Genomic DNA, 20,100 nt, shown 5'->3' on the forward strand with positions numbered 1-20,100 from the left:
TCAGACCATCGAATTGGGCTGAAACGGATGTCTGAAGCACTGAATATTTCATACGAACGCGTTAATCTAATAGTTCAGGTCAATTTGGACATGAGAAAAATTGCTGCAAAATGGATCCACAAATGTTTAAATGTTGACCAAAAGCGTCCGAGGGTAGAAGCATCGCGTTCGATCTGTGCTCGATTTGAATACGATGAAGACTTCTTAAACCGAATTGTTACTATGGATCAGACTTGGGTACATTTCTACGATCCAGAAATAAAGCAACAATCGATGGAATGGCGACACTCTGGTTCTCCAAGACCTAAGAAGTTTCGGGTCCAAAAATCTGCTGGAAAAGTTCTTGCTTCAGGTTTTTGGGATTGTCATGGAGTAATCATGACTGATTTTTTGGATAACGGTAGAACAATAACCGGAGATTACCACTCTGTGGAAATAAATTAAAGAGAAAAGACGCGGAAAGCTATCCAAAGGTGTTTTGGTGTTTTGTTTTTGCAGGACAACGCCCCTGCAAATCTCATGTTGCCATGCAAAAAATTCGTGATTTGGGGTTTGAATTACTAGAACATCCCCCTTATTCACCAGATTTGGCTCCATCCGACTATCATCTCTTTCCTCAACTGAAAAAAAGTTTGAAAGGTCGTAAATTTTCTTCCAACGAGAAGGTAATAAAAGCAGTGGAGGTCTGGTTTGCAGAGCAAGAAGAAAAATTTTTTTGAAAGGTCTAGATACGTTGCAGGTTCGCTGTAATGCATGAAATTTTGTTTGGTTCTATAGTAGGCTAAGAATTTTTCAATACATCCTCGTATTTCTTAAGAAACGGTTCATTTAAATGATTATTCTTAACACCAAGAGCACCTTGCATATTGGACAACCCTCGGTTAATCCAATAACGAGCTCGAGATCAACATTCCTCGCGTCCTGCTCATAAATAAACACAAAGAAATCAATTACAACAAGACTCCATTGTACCGTTTCGATACCCAGCATCACACACACCTATTCATCATTGATAACTCCGCTAAGATGTACCAGACACGTTCGTATTTAATTGAGCTACAAGCCACTATCGCGAGCGCGCACACACACAACGATAGCTCCTCCAACGGTTGTTGCAAGATGCTGATATAACTCCGTGGATACAATGTAGGTCGACAGAGTCCCGCCTCGCGAGATGAATATCGTAAAGAATTTCAAACTAGTTTTATGCTTATCTGAAATTTATTAGATCGCCATTCGACTGGATACGTTTATTTCGAGATGATAATTTATCATTCGGGAGAATTCATTAGGTACACCTTCCGCCGATAGCTGCTGAATTTAAATGATGGCTTGGTGATTTAGTAACTGGCTCGAGAAAAATTCGGAGAGGGGAGTTTCTGGTTGATCTGGACGGTGAGCGAACTGCTCTCACTAAAGGTGGGACCTTCAGGAATCAATCATTGTCCTTCCTTGGCTTTCAGGCTTTTCCATAATAATACCTTGATAGCATCCTCTTTTCTCCAACCCTGTATATGATCGAGCAAGCTGAAAGGCTCCGATTTAGACCACAAATATCATGAGCTCAATATAGCCCCAAACTGAGTCTAACCAGTGGGAAAGACGATCTTCGATGAATAGAGAGAGGGTAAAATGGAGGAATTCTTGGTGTGATCCAGCCTGGCATGAGGATCGTATCATTGGTTGCTCTCAACAAGTGCAGTATTCATAAAATGGAATTAAATCAAGGGAAAAGCCAATGACAGATGATTTTGAACCACATGCACCTCGAAACATCTTCAATGCGTAATATATTAGCTTATGTAAGTTAGGTCAGCTTCTGCTTTCACATGATAAGGTGGTTCAAAACCACCACAAGAGATATACGAACTTCCTTTTCCTTAATATCAGGTGATGTCAGACAAGCTTCTACTACCATCAAAGTTAAGGCTCTAGGTGACATTTTGTGATGTTTATCTTGTTCGTTTCAAGAGCTTAAGAGCATCTCAGCCATCCTAAGAGTCGATGCATGTGCTACATATCGCTATAACACCTTCAAAGCAACAACATGATCCCACTGGGATTACCAATCTAGCTTTTTTGGACACTGGTTTCTTCTGGTTAAAATTTTAGTGATCCTTTAATATTTTTTCTTGTCTAGTGGATCTGTACTCCCATTTACCACCATACTCGAGCAAACCACACTCCCCGTAAGACCCTTTCACCAAATTCCAAGCGCGTTTTCAACTCCCCTTCACCCTGAACTCTACCTGGCCCCATCAAAACTCTCGCTAGCCCAGTCTTCCTCCTCTGATGCCTACAACAAAGCCTCATTGTTACCCAATCAGATCGGGCACCTGTTGATCGTCTTTACCTCGTCAACGTTAGGCCCCTGGTACGAGGAGCCCAACAATAACAAACGATTCCTGACTCTGTTATTCAGATTAGAATATCGAGGAAACTGGTTTTGGAAGGACGTTGGCACCGTAAATTATCTCAGTTGGCGGGGTGTGGAATGCACGACAGAGATATTAATTGGACGCTAAATTGGCGGCTGTTTAACTTAATTATTTCGAGACGAGAGACGGACGGGTACAGCGATGGCAGTAGGAGGAAAAAATGCGAGAGAGGTATGTTTAATTGGTGCATTGAGGAGGATGGGAGAATGGATGATAAAATTCGAGAGATTGCAGCTGTATCTCTGATCAAACTGCGTAGAATTCGAAGAATGACGTCTGTCAATGGGGTATGAGCTGGTGTATGGTCTCATATGTCCCCTTTTATGATGCACAGAGCATGCAAATCTGATCTGCTGACAGACCTCGTATATGGTTAATGTAACAACTGTGGACTATGGCAACTGAAGGAGGTTTATGATTGGTCCTTTGCATAGCTCCCACTGGTATTAAGCTGCCCTGCAGTCTTATCTTCCAAGCCCATTGAAGGGTTCAGATGCTCTTTTCGCAATATCATCAGGTTTTTCACTTCTATCAATAAAGCAACGCCCTGCACCCACTGGACAGTGCAGTGCAGCTCTGGCTAGTTGTTTCATGTTATTACAGTACTCTTGGGTCAGCAGGGGTTCCAGCGTGTCCTTGCTTGTCGTTGTAATGTATGTACAGGCCCAAATCAACGATATAGCATTACCATACCTGATGATAGCAAACTGGACCAAGCTGGAACGTCACTATGACCACTTGACATGTGGAGGCTACAATTCTGAGGAGTTGTGAGTGAGCAAATCGCAAAGTTGAGCAATAGAGGCCATGTATCCCCTATTCAAATCGATTCTTGCATCAATTTCGGTCCACTTTTACGAGGGTCGTCCAGAAATGGACAGTCCTCGAACCAACGCGTTGCCCCGCATAAAAAACGCGCTTCTATGGCCTGGATCTCGCGCCAATTCATCATTTATGCTAAATAAATCAGCAGATTATGTATCAAAGCCCACTCGACCCATAACGAAATTATCGCATTCATTTATACCGGACAACAGAATACATAGCGCCTGTATTTGGCAGCGTCGCTGTATTTTTTACAGACTCGAGTTTCATAAACAGTTAGGTATGACAGGCTTTGCGTTCTCGAGAGACGTGTTATGTGAATTATTAAAAATGCTACATTTCTCGCATTCCCGGAGTTCGGTCACGTTTTTCTGACTGCATCAGTCTCCCGGTGATGGTGCAAGGTGTCGAGAGCAGATGCGGGACAATGATGATGTTCATACGGCCAAGGATAGAGTATTGTTGGGTTGGAATCTCTTCAGAATCCCCATGAAGTTTTTTTCCTTCACGATTTTAGAGCTTTTGATTCTTTACTTCGATGGATAACCATATAATATTTCAATACCTCACTGCCTTCAGAATTTCTTCAACTGAAACGTCTACTTGTTCCTATCCCCAACACTGTTGTTTCCAGATGGATAGCAATCGTCGTTTTAAGTCCATGCCCCACTGAAGATTATTTTTCCATTTGTTGTGTATTATTTTCGGTAATTTAGAAAGTTGGTCGCTGCAAGTTCCACCTCGTTGAACCTAAGGGCGTCATAAAAATGCAGAGGTAACGACTGCTTCCGCAAGATCTCGCCGTTATGATAGTCATCACTTGCAATTTCGGTTGACATGCAGCTGTATAGAGATTCCGTACGGAGACTGACTGACGACTTTATTAATAATGCGGATTTGAACGAGAGTTTATGTGGCAGTCGTGAGAGGTTATTTGAACAGTCGTTAATATGTCGTATTAATCTCGGATGAAGTTTCGGGTACTTTCGACTATTTCTGCCACAGAAATTCGATGAATGCGTTTATCTGAGGTGTTGATAGCTTTCTTATAACTAATAATTGTCAAGATCAAGCTATAGAGTATAGAGCTTTAGTACATACAGCTGTCATAAATCTTGTGGAGATGCACATACATTCATGATAGAATCCTGAACTCTGTCTTGCCTTCTTGAATCTGAGATCTATGTACGCACCCTCTAGTATGATTTTGGAGTCACAGATCCATATAATCCGAGGCCAAGATGCTTGGTACATCGTGGACTGAAAAATCCGTCTTGAAGCAGTGATTTAACACCAACATCGAGCCTCTGCGAGTTTTAAAACGCGGTTACAGATAACTAAACTCTCCAACTCCAACCAGCAGTTGAACAAAGCGAATATCCACGTAATAAAAGCAATTCCTCGGGTGTACTTAAAGCAAACCACTATCGTAAACCCACATGACCTCGACATAACTACAAACGGCTAAAAACTTATCGAAGTTTCACGGAATAGCAGGGTTAAAAATTGCACCGCAAATCCCGAAATATATCTGCGAATACAAATAGTAAATAGGGAGATTAGCGTGGCTGTATGTCAGGATTATCGGGATCCTAAAATTACGCTCCAGAATGTTGAAATGGACGTGGAGGCAGGTTTCGGGAGCTGTGTGAATTTCTTGACGTTTTGGAGATACACAAGGATATATTGAAAAGTTCTTAGCCTACTATAGAACCAAACAAAATTTTAATGTCAAAATATTTCATTACTCAACATATTCTCCTCTTAATTGGATACATTTATTACAGCTCTGCAAACCAGACATCAACAGCTTTCATTACCTCCTCGTTGGAAGAAAATTTACGACCTTATAAACTTTTTTTCAGTTGAGGAATGAGATTATAGTCGGATGGAGCCAAATCTGGTGAAAAAGGGGGGTGTTCTAGTGATTCAAACCCTAAATCACGAATTTTTTGCAAGGCTGCATGAGATTCGTGTTTTGGGACGTTGTCCTGCAAAAACAAAACACCTTTGGATAGCTTTCCGCATCTTTTCTTTTTAATTTTTTCCCGTAGAGTGGTCAGTAATGTCGACTAGTAAACTCCGGTTATTTTTTAACCCTTATCCAAAAAATCAATCATGATTACTCCATGGCAATGCCAAAAAACTGAAGCAAGAACTTTTCCAGCAGATTTTTGGCCACGAAATTTCTTAGATCTTGGAGAACCAGAGTGTGGCCATTACATCGATTGTTGCTTCGTTTAGGGATCGTAGAGATGTACCCAAGTCTCATCAATAATAACAATTCGGTTTAAGAAGTCTACATCGTTTTCATTTTCAGATGGTTCTGACCTTTCCATTTCAACTTGTTGAGTTGGAAAAGACCCCTCTTGAAGTCCTTTTCGAGGTTTTTGGTCGATCAACTTCTTTGTTCAGTTAAAGTCTTCTCTATAAACCACCAGGACATCTGAAAATGGTCCCTTATCGCCTTTGAGGACCTCTTCTCTCGTTCAGTACCTATTGGTGACTGGATCAGGTCTTCCTTAGCATTCTTATGACATCACAGGTTATTCTTCATCGAGTGGACCCTTCATTGCTGCAGTAGAAGTTGTGGAGGTTCATCAAACAACTCCAGGAAAGTTATTCGTGAACAGAGTGACTCGAGAGTCTTCAAGAAGAAGATCCAAGCGGTTCTGGACACTGCGTTCCGGTTTATCGAGGAAACCTTAATGCAAACTCATCGCCGAGTGTACGTTTCAAGTTTTTGCCCGTTTATATTACACCCAATCTTCATACCTTCGTCAAGCTTGCACTCGCCGAATGCCTTGTTATTGATTTTATGCCCGTGGAGGGTGAAATACATAGGCGTATTCATCATAATAGACGAGCGAATGATTCCAGAAACGTCTGGATGGCGTTGAACGTGGGTGCATTCAGAAAAGCCTCACGACAATCCTTCTCTTTAACGTTTTCTGAAGCGATCAAGGACACCGAGGTGTCTTGATTGATTGTAGTCGTGTCGGAGGATGTCAAAAAAAATTAATGAATGTTGTCGCGCCTGGAATGCGAGATAAGAATGTTGGCCTATTTGCTGTTCGCATTATGTGGGTCTCGATGGAGCTTTTCATGGTGCAAGGTCAGAAAAGCTTCGCCCAACAAGGACTAATTAATGAACTGGAGTGTTGACGCCTCTTATCTGTTCGAAACGCATCACAGTGTGATTTACGGTTCTTCTGTAACTAGATCTGATTATATTATTCGTTTTGGACAGAGCGATTGTCTAACAGGGCAGACAGGTCATATGACTTCTCAAGGTCGATGAAACCATCGGGGAAAAATTCGAAAGATCTATGGTGATTATACTTCAGCTTTACGGTCAAGTCGATAAATGAATGATGGATGATTTCTCGAAGCCAATACATAAATCATCTGCAACTTCCGCTATCTTGAACCATCTTAATGCATTAGAAAGCATCCTCGGGCTGTTCATCATAATAAGACGTACTTTGATATTGACGTCAGATTTGATTCTTCGATCTGCTGACCGCTGGTATGGATCTGATTGCCCTGGATACTTCCATTAGGAATATACGGTTGTTATCTTCAATCACTTGTATCATATGAAGTAATAGTTTCTTCGATGCTCGAAGGCTCTCTCTATCACATTTATCGACCATCTTCTTTGAGACTGAATCATCCTTCATATTTATACGTTTTAATAAACCCCTCTCCCTCGAAACCCTAATTTAATATCTTAAACCCACAACAAACCATCAATTCTATTTAATGTGGATAGCAAAACCTAACCAAATCAAACCAGACCTAAACTAACTCAACTCAAACCTAACATAACTTGATCTAACTTAACCCTAACCTAATCTAACGCTACCAAACCAGACCTAAACTAACTTAACCCTAACCTAACCTAACTGAACCTAACTTAACCCTAACCTAACCTAACCCAACCAAACCAGACCTAAACTAACTGAACCCGACTTAGTTCAACATTATCTGAACTGAAACCACTGATTTTATTACAGTTTAAAAGGTGTTGTTGAAGACTCTGTCACGTAAAGAAACTAATTTAATGTCTTGAACCGAAAACAAACCATTTTCCATTTATGTAGGTAGCAAAAGCTAACCTAATCTAAATCAACCTAAGCTGACTCAAAGCAACCTAACCATTGACAGTATTTCATCTTCAAAGTATTTCTCATGAATTCTTCTTCCTCAAACCTAGTGTCATGTCTCAACCGTTCAACAAATCATTAATTTTCCATCATGTGGATATCTAAACCTTAGCTAACATAACTTAACCTAAGCTGACTTTACTAAACCTAACCTAAACCCAACCTAAACTAACCAAACCTAACCTAGAACTACTGACAGCATTTCGGAGGTTATTAAAGACCCTTTTTTCATCAAAACCTAATCAAATGAATCTACCCCCAACAAACCACCGATTCTGCATCACTGTGAAAAGCACCAGCACATCGAACACAACATAGAGGTCGTTAAATCGTTGTAACAATGACTTATCGCCTTCTCCCCAGTCACAGGAGGCTTGTTTCGAGCTTATTTATCGCTCGATATACAATTACAATGATACAGATCGATGGTGTTTACCGCTGTCGTAAAATTTTATATCTTCCTTCACAATTGTTGACAAATCTAGGACCATCATCGCCGTTGCAGCAACGATCCGCTCTGGAGGGCCATAAAAATAAGATGCTGCAATTTGTCTCGGGATTAGTTACTGCGAGATGCCGACGGAGGATGGTATGCATTCTTCATTTGGCCAAGTCCGAACGCGATGAATCCGAAGAGGAGATTATTATGTTTTCAGTTTATTGCAGCGGCTCTCGGCCATCTGGGAGTCTCTCGCATGAGGAATTCTCGCCGAAAGAAGTCCTTGTTGTCATAGATGTATACAATGTTAACTGTTATCGCTTAATAAAGGATAGTTTATCTAGTCAAGTGAAGGAATGAAGGCGATTGATGTACGTCCTGATTGTGAGACCAATAATCGCTTGTGGTGCAATAGTCTGGTAAGCCGAGGCAAGTCAAAACAGTACGAGGAAAACCCACGATCTCAGCAAGTATGGCGAATTCCTTACAGGGCTTTGCTTCCTTAGGAAGCATCCAGTGAGAATAGGTTTAGCTGGTGACAGAACATCATTGCTGGAGAACGCAAGACATGCTGTGGCAGGGAAATTTGCAGCAGCTTTGCCAGATACTGAAGTTCATTAGAACCCTGGAACTGAACAGCGTTCGTCATACAGTTCACGTCAATTTGGACATGAGAAAAATTGCTGCAAAATGGATCCCCAAATGTTTGAATGTTGACCAAAAGCGTGCAAGGGTAAAAGCATCGCGTTCGATCTGTGCTCGATTTGAAAACGATGTGGACTTCTTAAGCCGAATTATTACTATGGATGAGACTTGGGTACATTTCTACGATCCAGAAACGAAGCAACAATCGATGGAATGGCGACACACTGGTTCTCCAAGACCTAAGAAGTTTCGTGTCCAAAAATCTGCAGGAAAAGTTCTTCCTTCAGTTTTTTGGGATTGCCATAAAGTAATCATGATTGATTTTTTGGATAAGGGTAGAACAATAACCGGAGATCACTATTCGACATTACTGACCACTCTACGAGAAAAAATTGAAGACAAAAGGCGCGGAAAGCTATCCGAAGGTGTTTTGTTTCTGCAGGACAACGCCCCTGCACACAAATCTCATGTTGCCATACAAAAAAATTCGTGATTTAGGGTTTAAATTACTAGAACATCACACTCCTTTACCAGATTTGGCTCCATCCGACTATCATCTCTTTCCTCAACTGAAAAAAAGTTTAAAAGGTCGTGAATTTTTTTTCAACGAGGAGGTAATGAAAGCTGTGGAGGTCTGCGACCTCAAGGTCTCTCGTGGTTAACCCTACAGACCTAGAGCTCAATTCTGAGGGTCTCTAGTTTCGAGCAGGCTTAACGTTGGCTAACAATGGTAACTTGACTAACCCTAAGACACATTTATACAAAAAATGGTCGTGATGAATTCATTTTTGTTTGTGTTCTGTTTTCTATGTCTATCAAGGGCCAATCTTCCTCAGAACTTGATCCGCTGACGATAAAACCCTGCGTTTGATAGCTCTTCCTTCGCGCGTAACGTTCAATTAAAAACAAACGGAGATAATAAAAAAACGCAGTCTCCAATTCATCCGAGCGGTTATCGACGGCCTATCGGCCCGTCCACGGCCATCTACGGGAAAAAACGATAGGCCGATCGACACTCTAGACTCCATAATTCATCCTTATTTTCCTCATTATGCCGGGAAAAAAAACCCGATATCAGTCCGTCGTTCTTTTCCAGCGACCGAGCCTCTCGTCCGTTTCTGCTCCGCCGATTTGAATTGCAAAACCGCGTCTTGTCCTTGTCAGACGACGACGCGTCAATTTTCCGGAGAACGCCCAGTATGAGAGAGAGAGAGAGGAGGTTTTTCTGGCCATTTTTGAATGACGTACGTAGAGGCGGCCTGGTTGATCGCTTTGACCACCGGCAAACGGACTTCAATCATCCTGCGGGCTCACAAGGATCTTCCCAGCAAAAAGTGATTTATTGGGACGGCTCGGTCCTCAGCTTTCGACACACGATTAGTCAAGGAAGTGACATATGTCCGATTGTAGAGTGAAAGACGAAGCTTGGAGGAGAAATCGTACGTTTTCTTCGCGAAATTAATATAAGAGGCTTTAGTAGACCAAAATGAGGAAATGGATTACACATTGCTCCACTAAGTGCTAACCAGGAAATCCCAGAGAAGTTAATAACATCTAAACATAACTGTAGACATGCTTTGGGATCATTGTCGCTCATCAGTACAGTGTAGTGTTAAATATTTCGACAGGAGGATGGGGCCTTGAGCGAAACCGTTGGTCCGCTTTGAGAAATATTTTCAATTCTCATCACGATACGCCACCTATCCCTCAGAGACTGAACCGAACCTCAATTACTCTGCAGACTCTACACAACCATTCATGGCTTCCAGATTTAACCACTACCTGCAGTCAACGAATGTACGAGGATATATTGAAAAATTCTTAGCCTACTATAGAACCAAACAAAATTTCAATGTCGAAATATTTCATTACTTAACATATTCTCCTCTTAATTGGATACATTTATTACAGCGAACCTGCAACGACTCTAGACCTTTCAAAAGAAATGTTCTGCAAACCAGCCTTTATTACTTCATCGTTGGGATAAAATTCACGAGATGATAGTCGGATGGAGCCAAACCTGATGAATGAGGGGGATGTTCTAGTAATTTAAACCCTAAATCAAGAATTTGTTGAATGGCAACATGAGATTTGTGTGCCGGGACGTTGTCCTGAAAAAACAAAACACCTTTGGATAGCTTTCCTCGTCTTTTCTCTTCAATATTTGTCCGTAGAGTGAACAGTAATGTCGAATAGTAATCTCCGGTTATTGTTCTACCCTTCATGATTACTCCATGGCAATCCCATAAAGCTGAAGCAAGAACTTTTCCAGCAGATTTTTGGACACGAAACTTCTTAGGTCTTGAAGAACCAGAGTGTCTCCATTCCATCGATTGTTGCTTTGTTTCTGGATCGTAGAAATGTACTCAAGTCTCATCCATAACTCTTACACTTGCACGCTTTTGGTCAACATTCAAACATTCGGGGATCCATTTGCAGCAATTTTTTTCATGTCCAAATTGACGTGAACTATATGATGAACGCGTTCGTATAAAATATTCAGTGCTTCAGATATCCGTTTTAGCCCAATTCGACGGTCTGATAAAATCATGTCATGAACTGCATCGATATTTTCGGGGACTGACACAGAAACTGGCCTTCCCGATCGGTCATCATCTTCAATGGAAAATTTACCTCTTTTGAAGCTTGCAGTCCAATTCTTCACGGTCGCATACGAAGGACATTGATCACCAAGGGTATTAAGCATATCTTCGTAAATCTGCTTACCTCTTAACCCTTTTAAATACAGGTACTTGATGATGGCTCGATACTGAAATTTTTCGATTTTCACAATTTCGATGGACATCTTCTTTATTTTAATTTATTGCGCGTAACGTTGATTTACTTTTCAGACCTCAAACTTCACAGTGACACTTCTAATGAGTTATTGTTTTTTGCTATGGTAACGCAATATTTTTTTTATGCATGGAACTGCTCTAGGCTAACTAGATATCAATACATCCTCGTAAGCCTATCAAGTTACGTCCCTAACGTTGCGACAGTCGTAGAATCCCCGCGCGGTCAACAGAAGGGGTTTTAACGGCAAAAACATCCCCCTTTGTCGAGCATCCCCCAATCTTCGGTCCTGTTCCAGACGCTCTCCCTCACGTGCGGAATATGATCAAGCAAGACCTATTTTTTTCCACAGGTCGGAAAGTTTAGATCTTAAGGGGGATGAGAGAGTCTTACGCAGTTCGGAAACTCTGCACTGCGGTATCTGCGGGTTTAAATCTGGCCCATAGTCGACTCGAACTTTCAGGTGTTCGCGGGAGTTCAAATCTTTAATTTTCGATAAGATGTGACTGTAGCTGTGGGATCATCAGCTTGGAGAGTCATTTTCTTCAGCGTATTCGGCCTGATGCACATAAAGATTCGGTCTTTAGGGGGCAGGCTCAGTTGAAGAGTTCCAAAGGGCTAATAAATTGGGAAAAAACGGTTTCATGGCTCCGATTGAAAACTGTAGGCCCTGAGGAACACGTAGAGCCCTTACGCACCTACCAAGCCTCTCCACAGCCCGAGCAATGACCTTTAGAAACTCCCTGCCTCATCCTACGTATCACAAAACTACCCATCACCGCCTTAATCCCTTCAAAGCCATACGTAGCTTCGAATATTGCATTCCAATTCACCTCCAATCCGTTTGAATTCCTATCCCGAGAATTATCAGCGACGTCTTTGACTGGGATAAACTATCGATAAATCGGAAATCTGTATAAGCCCTCTTCCGGGAGGGATATTACCTCCATTTCGGTGAATCCTATCTACCCCCCAGCCTGACCGGCCTGGAAAAAACGTAAACAATGCCGGCGGGATGAGGGAGAGCCAATTGCCTGTCTCGTTTCCTATTTATGCGTTTTGGAATTTGGGGGACGTAGTTATCAGGGCTGTTTGGGAGGGGAGATTTACATATTCGTCCGCTGAAAAAATTATACGTATCGTTCTGTTTTTTTTTTTAGTCGTATCCGGAGCGTACATTGTGGAAAGTTCAGCGATCTAGAAACGAGCGTTTTTGGAAAACAATGCGGTGTGTGGGGGATGGTTTCTGGATGGCGCTTTGGAAGGGGTGGGTTTGTAGGCAATTGGCTTAATTTTCTGCGCTATAATTCGTACGACGAAGAATTTCGGTCTTTTTTCCTGAGATAAATCAATTTTTCATCTCCATATAATGCTGAAGAACATCTCTCTGAACCCTGGAATGTAGGGTTAGTGATTCTCAGGCAGCTCAAAGGTTTATACGAGGTTGTATTGATATCTAGTTAGCCTAGATCAGTTCCATGCATAAAAAAAATATTGCGTTATCATAGCAACGAACGATAACTCATTAGAAGTGTCAGTGTGAAGTTTGAGGTCTAAAAAGTAAACCAGAGTTAAGCAATAAATTAAAGGAGAGAAGATGTCCACCGAAATTGTGAAATTCGAAAAATTGGAGTATCGACCAATCATCACGTACCTGTATTTAAAAGGGTTAAGAGGTAAGCAGGTTTACGAAGATTTGCTTAATACCCTTGGTGACTAATGTCCGTATGCGACCGTGAAAAATTGGACTGCAAGCTTCAAAAGAGGTGAATTTTTCATTATTGAAGATGATGACCGATCGGGAACACAGTTTCTGTGTCAGTCCTCAAAAATACAGATGCAGTTCATGAGATGATTTTATCAGATCGTCGAATTGGGCTAAACCGGATATCTGAAGCACTGAATATTTCATACGAACGCATTCATCATATAGTTCACGTCAATTTGGACATGAGAATAATTGCTGCAAAATGGATCCCCAAATGTTTGAATGTTGACCAAAGGCGTGCAAGGGTAGAAGCATCGCGTTCGATCTGTGCTCGATTTGAAAACGATGTAGACTTCTTAAACCGAGTTGTTGCTATGGATGAGACTTGGGTACATTTCTACGATCCAGAATCAAAGCAACAATCGATGGAATGGCGACACTCTAGTTCTCCAAGACCTAAGAAGTTTCGTGTCGAAAAATCTGCTGGAAAAGTTCCTGCTTCAGTTTTTTAGGATTGCCATGAAGTAATCATAATTGATTTTTTGAATAAGGGTAGAACAATAACCGTAGATTACTATTCGACATTACTGACCACTCTACTGGGAAAAATTAAAGAGAAAAGACGCGGAAAGTTATCCAAAGGTGTTTTGTTTTTGCAAGACAACGCCCCTGCACACAAATCTCATGTTGCCATGCAAAAAATTCGTGATTTAGGGTTTGAATTACTAGAACACCCCCCTTATTCACCAGATTTGGCTCCATCCGACTATCATCTCTTTCCTCAACTGAAAAAGAGTTAAAAAGGTCGTAAATTTTCTTCCAACGAGGTGGTAATAAAAGCTGTGGAGATCTGGTTTGCAGAGTGAGAAGAAACTTCATTTTGAAAGTTCTAAAGACGTTGCAGGTTCGCTGTAATAAATGTATCCAATTAAGAGGAGAATATGTTGAGTAAAAAAATAGTGTGATATTGAAATTTTGTTTGGTTCTATAGTAGGCTAAGAATTTTTCAATATATCCATATATCCTCATAACATAGCTCATCTATGGTGAGGATTAGGGAACATCGAAAAAGGATTACCTCATTTGCTCTATAGTAAAATGCATGTTAATCTTTCATCTTGTCGTTTTTCGATTAAATTGAACCCTCTGGTAGACCCGAATCTATTTTCTCTCGTTGTCGTCCCAAATAGAATCCGGAAAGGTAAACAAGGAGACGTTAACGCCGCCGGAGGATTAATGAACACCCTGTTTATTATTGTCACGTGCGGCCGAGCAACCAAACTGATGTATCGCCGATCTCAAAAATTCGAGAAATTTGGAGGCAGTGCCGTACGGTTGAGGACGTATTTATGGGAGTATCCATGTATTATCTGGGTGTCTTTCCACACGTTTGGGATTTTCATGTCGATCGTAAAATTGTCGCGATAAATTCCTGTAGAGTGTTTAGGGATTTGTATTTATGTGGTCGCTGAAAGAAGAGATGGATTTTAGTCCACCGAAATACATTCGTATTAATTTCTTGGGAAAAATTTGACTGCTTCAATTTATCAAGTGATTGTGTGGTTTAAACACTTCTGTGATAGAAAACCGTTCCTTTTGAATATTCGTGATTCGATGAAATATCTTGAACAGGGATCAAAAATACAAGATGAGGGTTTTTCGTCAATTTCATTGAACAATATTTGTCGAATTTGGAGATAAGGTGGCAGTGAAAATTCACAGGTTTGTTTTTTGGTGCATCAGGGATTTTGCACTGTTCATTTCGCTATGGACTGATTGTTTTTCACTGCTAAGTATAATAACCAATGAAATCGGAAAGTTTGAATCACTTTATTTTCGAAGAGGAGGGAAAAATTCGAAGATTGGTCTATTGAAAGGGGATTTTTTGATGTTTCTGATAACATAAGAAGTGGAAAGATGGATAAGAGAATCTAGGGTATAAATAAAGTTCATATTTTAACTTCTTCGGTGTTCTGTGTCAAGGGGTTGAATGATGTGGCAATAGTTTTCATCAGAAAATAAAGGAAACCTTTGACAGTGGCCATTTGAAGGGAATTTCTGTTCTTTTTCACTGAATAACTGGATTTTTCAAGACAATTTCCAGATACTGATGAAGCCAGCATCAAATTCAACAGTACAGCCATAATTTTACCTGTAGAAACAGATTGGTTTTGATATATTATTCTACCATCGTCAGTGGTTGTTGCAAGACCAGACAGGAACCTGGACAACGTATATTAATGTTAGAATCATCTCTCAAAACCGGTCTGGTTCTCAAAGTAAAAATTGTGATAGTTTCAGTTGATCATTAATTGTTTAATTGACATGATAAACGTAGTAAAATCTTAGCCCATGCAATGATCATTAGGAAGCCTTTAAATAACTGTAAACTTGTGGGAATTAATTTTTTTTCCTCAAGTCTGAGTGATTTCATGCTCGGACGATGAAATTCATCCTTCAGGTCCAATTTTCAGGGTTTCCTACAGCCCTTGGACCTCAAAAAAAAATACCTCCTTGTAAAAATCGCATCCTCATTCGTACGACACCCAAACCTCCAAAACCAAAATAAGCATCTCAACATTACCAGAAAAAACGGTCCAGCATCCTCCCCGACCCCACAAAATCTCGTGAACTCCTACGAAACGTCGAAAAACACGTGTTTAAAACGCGCGCGCGGCAGAGGCGCTTCTGGGACCTCTTCGACGGGCCGTAGCGTGCGGACGACTGAGGGACCGTCGCCGAGCGGACCTGGAGCAAGGCCCTGCTTCGGAACCGTCGTCGACACACGGCCATCGCACGCGTGGAGGCAGACAGGGGCAACAGACCCGGTCAGGATGTGCAATTATGATGTGCCACGCGTTCCGAAACGTTGTTGGATTTGGAGGGTTATTTGGAAGCACGTGTTGTGTATTGGGGGTGGAATCGGTGGAGTTTTTTTGTCCACGAGCCCGTTTTCAGCTGGCGAACGTGGTGCAGTGAGGCTGTTTCGATCGTAAAGTGTCTTTAATGGACCATTATCGAAGTGTGTCGAGTTGTTTATTAGGTGAGGGAGTGGATATATGCATTGAATGACGCACTACGAAGCTTTTTGTCGTTTTTACTGATGTACCTTCGTTAATTCGTTTTATTGGAGGTTTTACGTAGAGAAATGTGCTGTGGAGCGTTCCAGATAGTTTTACGATTATCAATTGATATGGGTACTTAATATTTCCTTCAATGTACAGGGTTTTCACTGGAGATAAAAGCCCATCTCTTATCACAAGTGAGAGTCACCTGAAGCAGAGAACCTTAAAGGACAATACGAGGATATATGGAAAAATTCTTAGCCTACTATAGAACCAAACAAAATATCAATGTCAAAATATTTTATTACTCAACATATTCTCCTCTTAATTGGATATATTTATTACAGCGAACCTGCAACGTCTCTAGACCTTTCAAAAAAAATGTTTCTTCTTGCTCTGCAAACCAGACCTCCACAGCTTTTATTACCTCCTCGTTGGAAGAAAATTTACGACCTTTTAAACTTTTTTCAGTTGAGAAAGGAGATGATAGTCGGATGAAGCCAAATCTGTTGAATAAAGGGGGTGTTCCAGAGTATTTCAAACCCTAAATCACGAATTTTTTGCATGGCAACATGAGATTTGTGTGCAGGGGCGTTGTCCTACAAAAACAAAACACCTTTGGATAGCTTTCCGCGTCTTATCTCTTTGATTTTTTTCCCGTAGAGTGGTCAGTAATGTCGAATAGTAATCTCCGGTTATCGTTCTACCCTTATCCAAAAAATCAATCATGATTACTCCATGGCAATCCCAAAAAACTGAAGCAAGAACTTTTCCAACAGATTTTTGGACACGAAACTTCTTAGGTCTTGGAGAACCAGAGTGTCGCCATTCCATCGATTGTTGCTTTGTTTCTGGATCGTAGAAATGTACCCAAGTCTAATCCATAGTAACAATTCGGTTTAAGAAGTCTACATCGTTTTCAAATCGAGCACAGATCGAACGCGATGCTTCTACCCTTGCACGCTCTTGGTCAACATTCAAACATTTGGGGATCCATTTTGCAGCAATTTTTCTCATGTCCAAATTGACGTGAACTATATGATGAACGCGTACGTATGGAATATTCAGTGCTTCAAATATCCGTTTTCGCCCAATTCTACAGTCTGATAAAATCATGTCATGAACTACATCGATGTTTTCGGGGACTGACACAGAAACTGGCCTTCTTGATCGGTCATCATTTTCAATGGAAAATTTACCCCTTTTGAAGCTTGCAGTCCAATTTTTCACTGTTGCATACGAAAGACATTGATCACCAAGGGTATCAAGCATATCTTCGTAAATCTGCTTACCTCTTAACCCTCCTAAATACAGGTACTTGATGATGGCTCGATACTCCAATTTTTCGATTTTTACAATTTCGTTGGATATCTGATTTCTTTTAATTTATTGCGTAACTCTGGTTTACTTTTTTGACCTCAAACTTCACACTGACACTTCTAATGAGTTATTGTTCGTTGCTATGGTAACGCAATAAATTTTTTTGCATGGAACTGGTCTAGGCTAACTAGATATCCTAACTAAACATCCTCGTAGAATGAAAATGAGACAGAAAGGCTTTGTAATGTGGGAATCAATTGAAATCACTCTAAACCAAGTGTTTTCAAAGGTGCTTCCGAGATGCAACAGAGCTAAAAATAACAATACATTGTAAATTACAAGAACCATTCTGATTTTCAATTTTCGGGTATAATATGGGATAAACTTGGTTCAGAATCGAAGGTGTTTGGGACCAATCGTGTTAATCTTCCCCGCCGGGTTGTAGGTGGCTTGTAATTAAATATTTTTGAAGGCTCCACGGTAACGGGGACGGCACTTTTAACGAGTCTCGATTCTGGCCGTATGGAACCCGCTCATCAGTTGATATGTTTACGAGAATGCATCCAACAGACGCTATAATCGCAACGCCAGGGATATAGCTTATTCTCAGCGTATCGAACTCGAAAATTTCCGAGTTATTCATCCGATACCAGCAATAAACGAAATATTGAATGGCCGAGAATAATTAAAATTCTTCGGAGGTTGATGGGACCAGAATTGGCTGGTAGTGGTATATTCTCGTGGTTGGTTGTTGGGATAGGATCACTTGAATTATCCTGGTGCAAGGAGTTTCATTGAATATATAAATATATACAGAGTGGGCTATTGAAAACGAAACAGACGAGATTACAGACGAAATAAAATTTTTCGATAGAAATGCTCGGACAGGTCGATTTCTGTTTCGAGGGGGACAACTTAAGATGTAGGTTACGGACGCATAGCGCTTCAACCCTTGCTACTACAACCCTCACCCCCAATTTTTGAATAGGGAAGATGGGGTGAGTGATACCTCATTTGAAAGGTATTTTTATACTGATTTCAGCACAGTAATTGTTTTTTCATTTTATGCATTAGTTCTCGAAATATTCTCAACTAAGTATTTGAAAATGAAGTGGTGTTTTCATGGCACTTGTAGTGTTTTTTTTGTGAAAAATCGACATTTTGAGCTTCAAAACAACCACGACTGTGGCTTCCTTCCTCCAATCCACTGACATAGAAATCTTCAATCAAGATGCCGAACAAACAAAGCGTATTGTGAAGGAGCTCAATCTTGCTGAAACTTAATCTAAATTATCTTCGATATAATTTGCAGTATTTCCAATAACATGCGGTAACACTTGATCGATAGAAATCTCCAAAAAGTCCAAATACGTACATATCTCTAATCAGATTACCAGGTAAGAAAATCAAATCATTAATGATGCCACAGAAATATTCCAGTCCCAATTCGTGAAACGATTTCCGACTTAATTATGAAGTGTTTTCTCAGTTGGCTTCAATAATGTTTTCATTTTGTTGATTAACTGAGAAAACACTTCATAATTAAGTCGGAAATCGTTTCACGAATTGGGACTGGAATATTTCTGTGGCATCATTAATGATTTGATTTTCTTACCTGGTAATCTGATTAGAGATATGTACGTATTTGGACTTTTTGGAGATTTCTATCGATCAAGTGTTACCGCATGTTATTGGAAATACTGCAAATTATATCGAAGATAATTTAGATTGAGTTTCAGCAAGATTGAGCTCCTTCGCAATACGCTTTGTTTGTTCGACATCTTGATTGAAGATTTCTATGTCAGTGGATTGGAGGAAGGAAGCCACAGTCATGGTTGTTTTGAAGGTCAAAATGTCGATTTTTCACAAAAAAACACTACAAGTGCCATGAAAACACCACTTCATTTTCAAATACTTCGTTAAGAATATTTCGAGAACTAATGCATAAAATGAAAAAACAATTACTATGCTGAAATCAGTATAAAAATACCTTTCAAATGAGGTATCACTCACCCCATCTTCCCTATTCAAAAATTGGGGGTGAGGGTTGTAGTAGCAAGGGTTGAAGCGCTATGCGTCCGTAACCTACATCTTAAGTTGTCCCTCTCGAAACAGAAATCGACCTGTCCGAGCATTTCTATCGAAAAAATTTATTTCGTCTGTAATCTCGTCTGTTTCGTTTTCAATGGCCCACTCTGTATATTGTTTTTATACAGAACAATAATTACAGCATGTGTAAGCAGAGGTTGGCATTTTGCTTATAATACAATAGCTTAGGCTTCTAGCTGACAGCATTTTTCCTAATAAGTGAGCCATCTTTCCATATTTCAGATGTGTATACAGCGTGAGTCTTTAACTCGTACCTATATTTCAACAGTAGATTCTTGAGGTCAAAAGAAACACGTTTTTTCTATACCATTTATTCAGATTCTTCCCTGATAAAAAGATTTAGCCACACACATTTGATGGAATCGTTTATGAGAACTAAAAATAATATTTTTTATGGTTGTGGAACAGTCTGTATCTTTTAAACCGAGCCGATTCGGTAAAAACGTTATAGGAAAAAAGTGTTTCTTTCGAACTCAAGAATCTACTGTTTAAATATTCTATCTATATCTATATTCTATTCTATTCTGACTGCACTTCATTGGTCCACGTAGGTCCACGAGGTCTAACCTGTGTGTAAAATAAAAAG

The 20,100-nt window shown here is 40.4% G+C and overlaps 1 protein-coding gene across 2 annotated transcripts in view; it reads right to left on the reverse strand.

Annotated features, from left to right (window-relative positions):
* LOC123314716 (monocarboxylate transporter 12) overlaps window positions 1-20,100 on the reverse strand; it is a 122,859-nt gene that overhangs the window by 16,984 nt on the left and 85,775 nt on the right. The window contains exon 1 of one of the 2 annotated variants that reach the window (XM_044900027.1): window positions 15,605-15,759. The exons of the other annotated variant lie outside the window; for it this stretch is intronic. The gene's annotated coding sequence lies outside the window, so the exon portion shown is untranslated. Of the gene's footprint in view, window positions 1-15,604; window positions 15,760-20,100 lie in introns of those variants that run through there. 2 annotated transcript variants of the gene reach the window in all.

The sequence above is a fragment of the Coccinella septempunctata genome, chromosome 6 (assembly GCF_907165205.1).
Source record: "Coccinella septempunctata chromosome 6, icCocSept1.1, whole genome shotgun sequence".
In the NCBI taxonomy this organism is placed as follows: Eukaryota; Metazoa; Arthropoda; class Insecta; order Coleoptera; family Coccinellidae; genus Coccinella; species Coccinella septempunctata.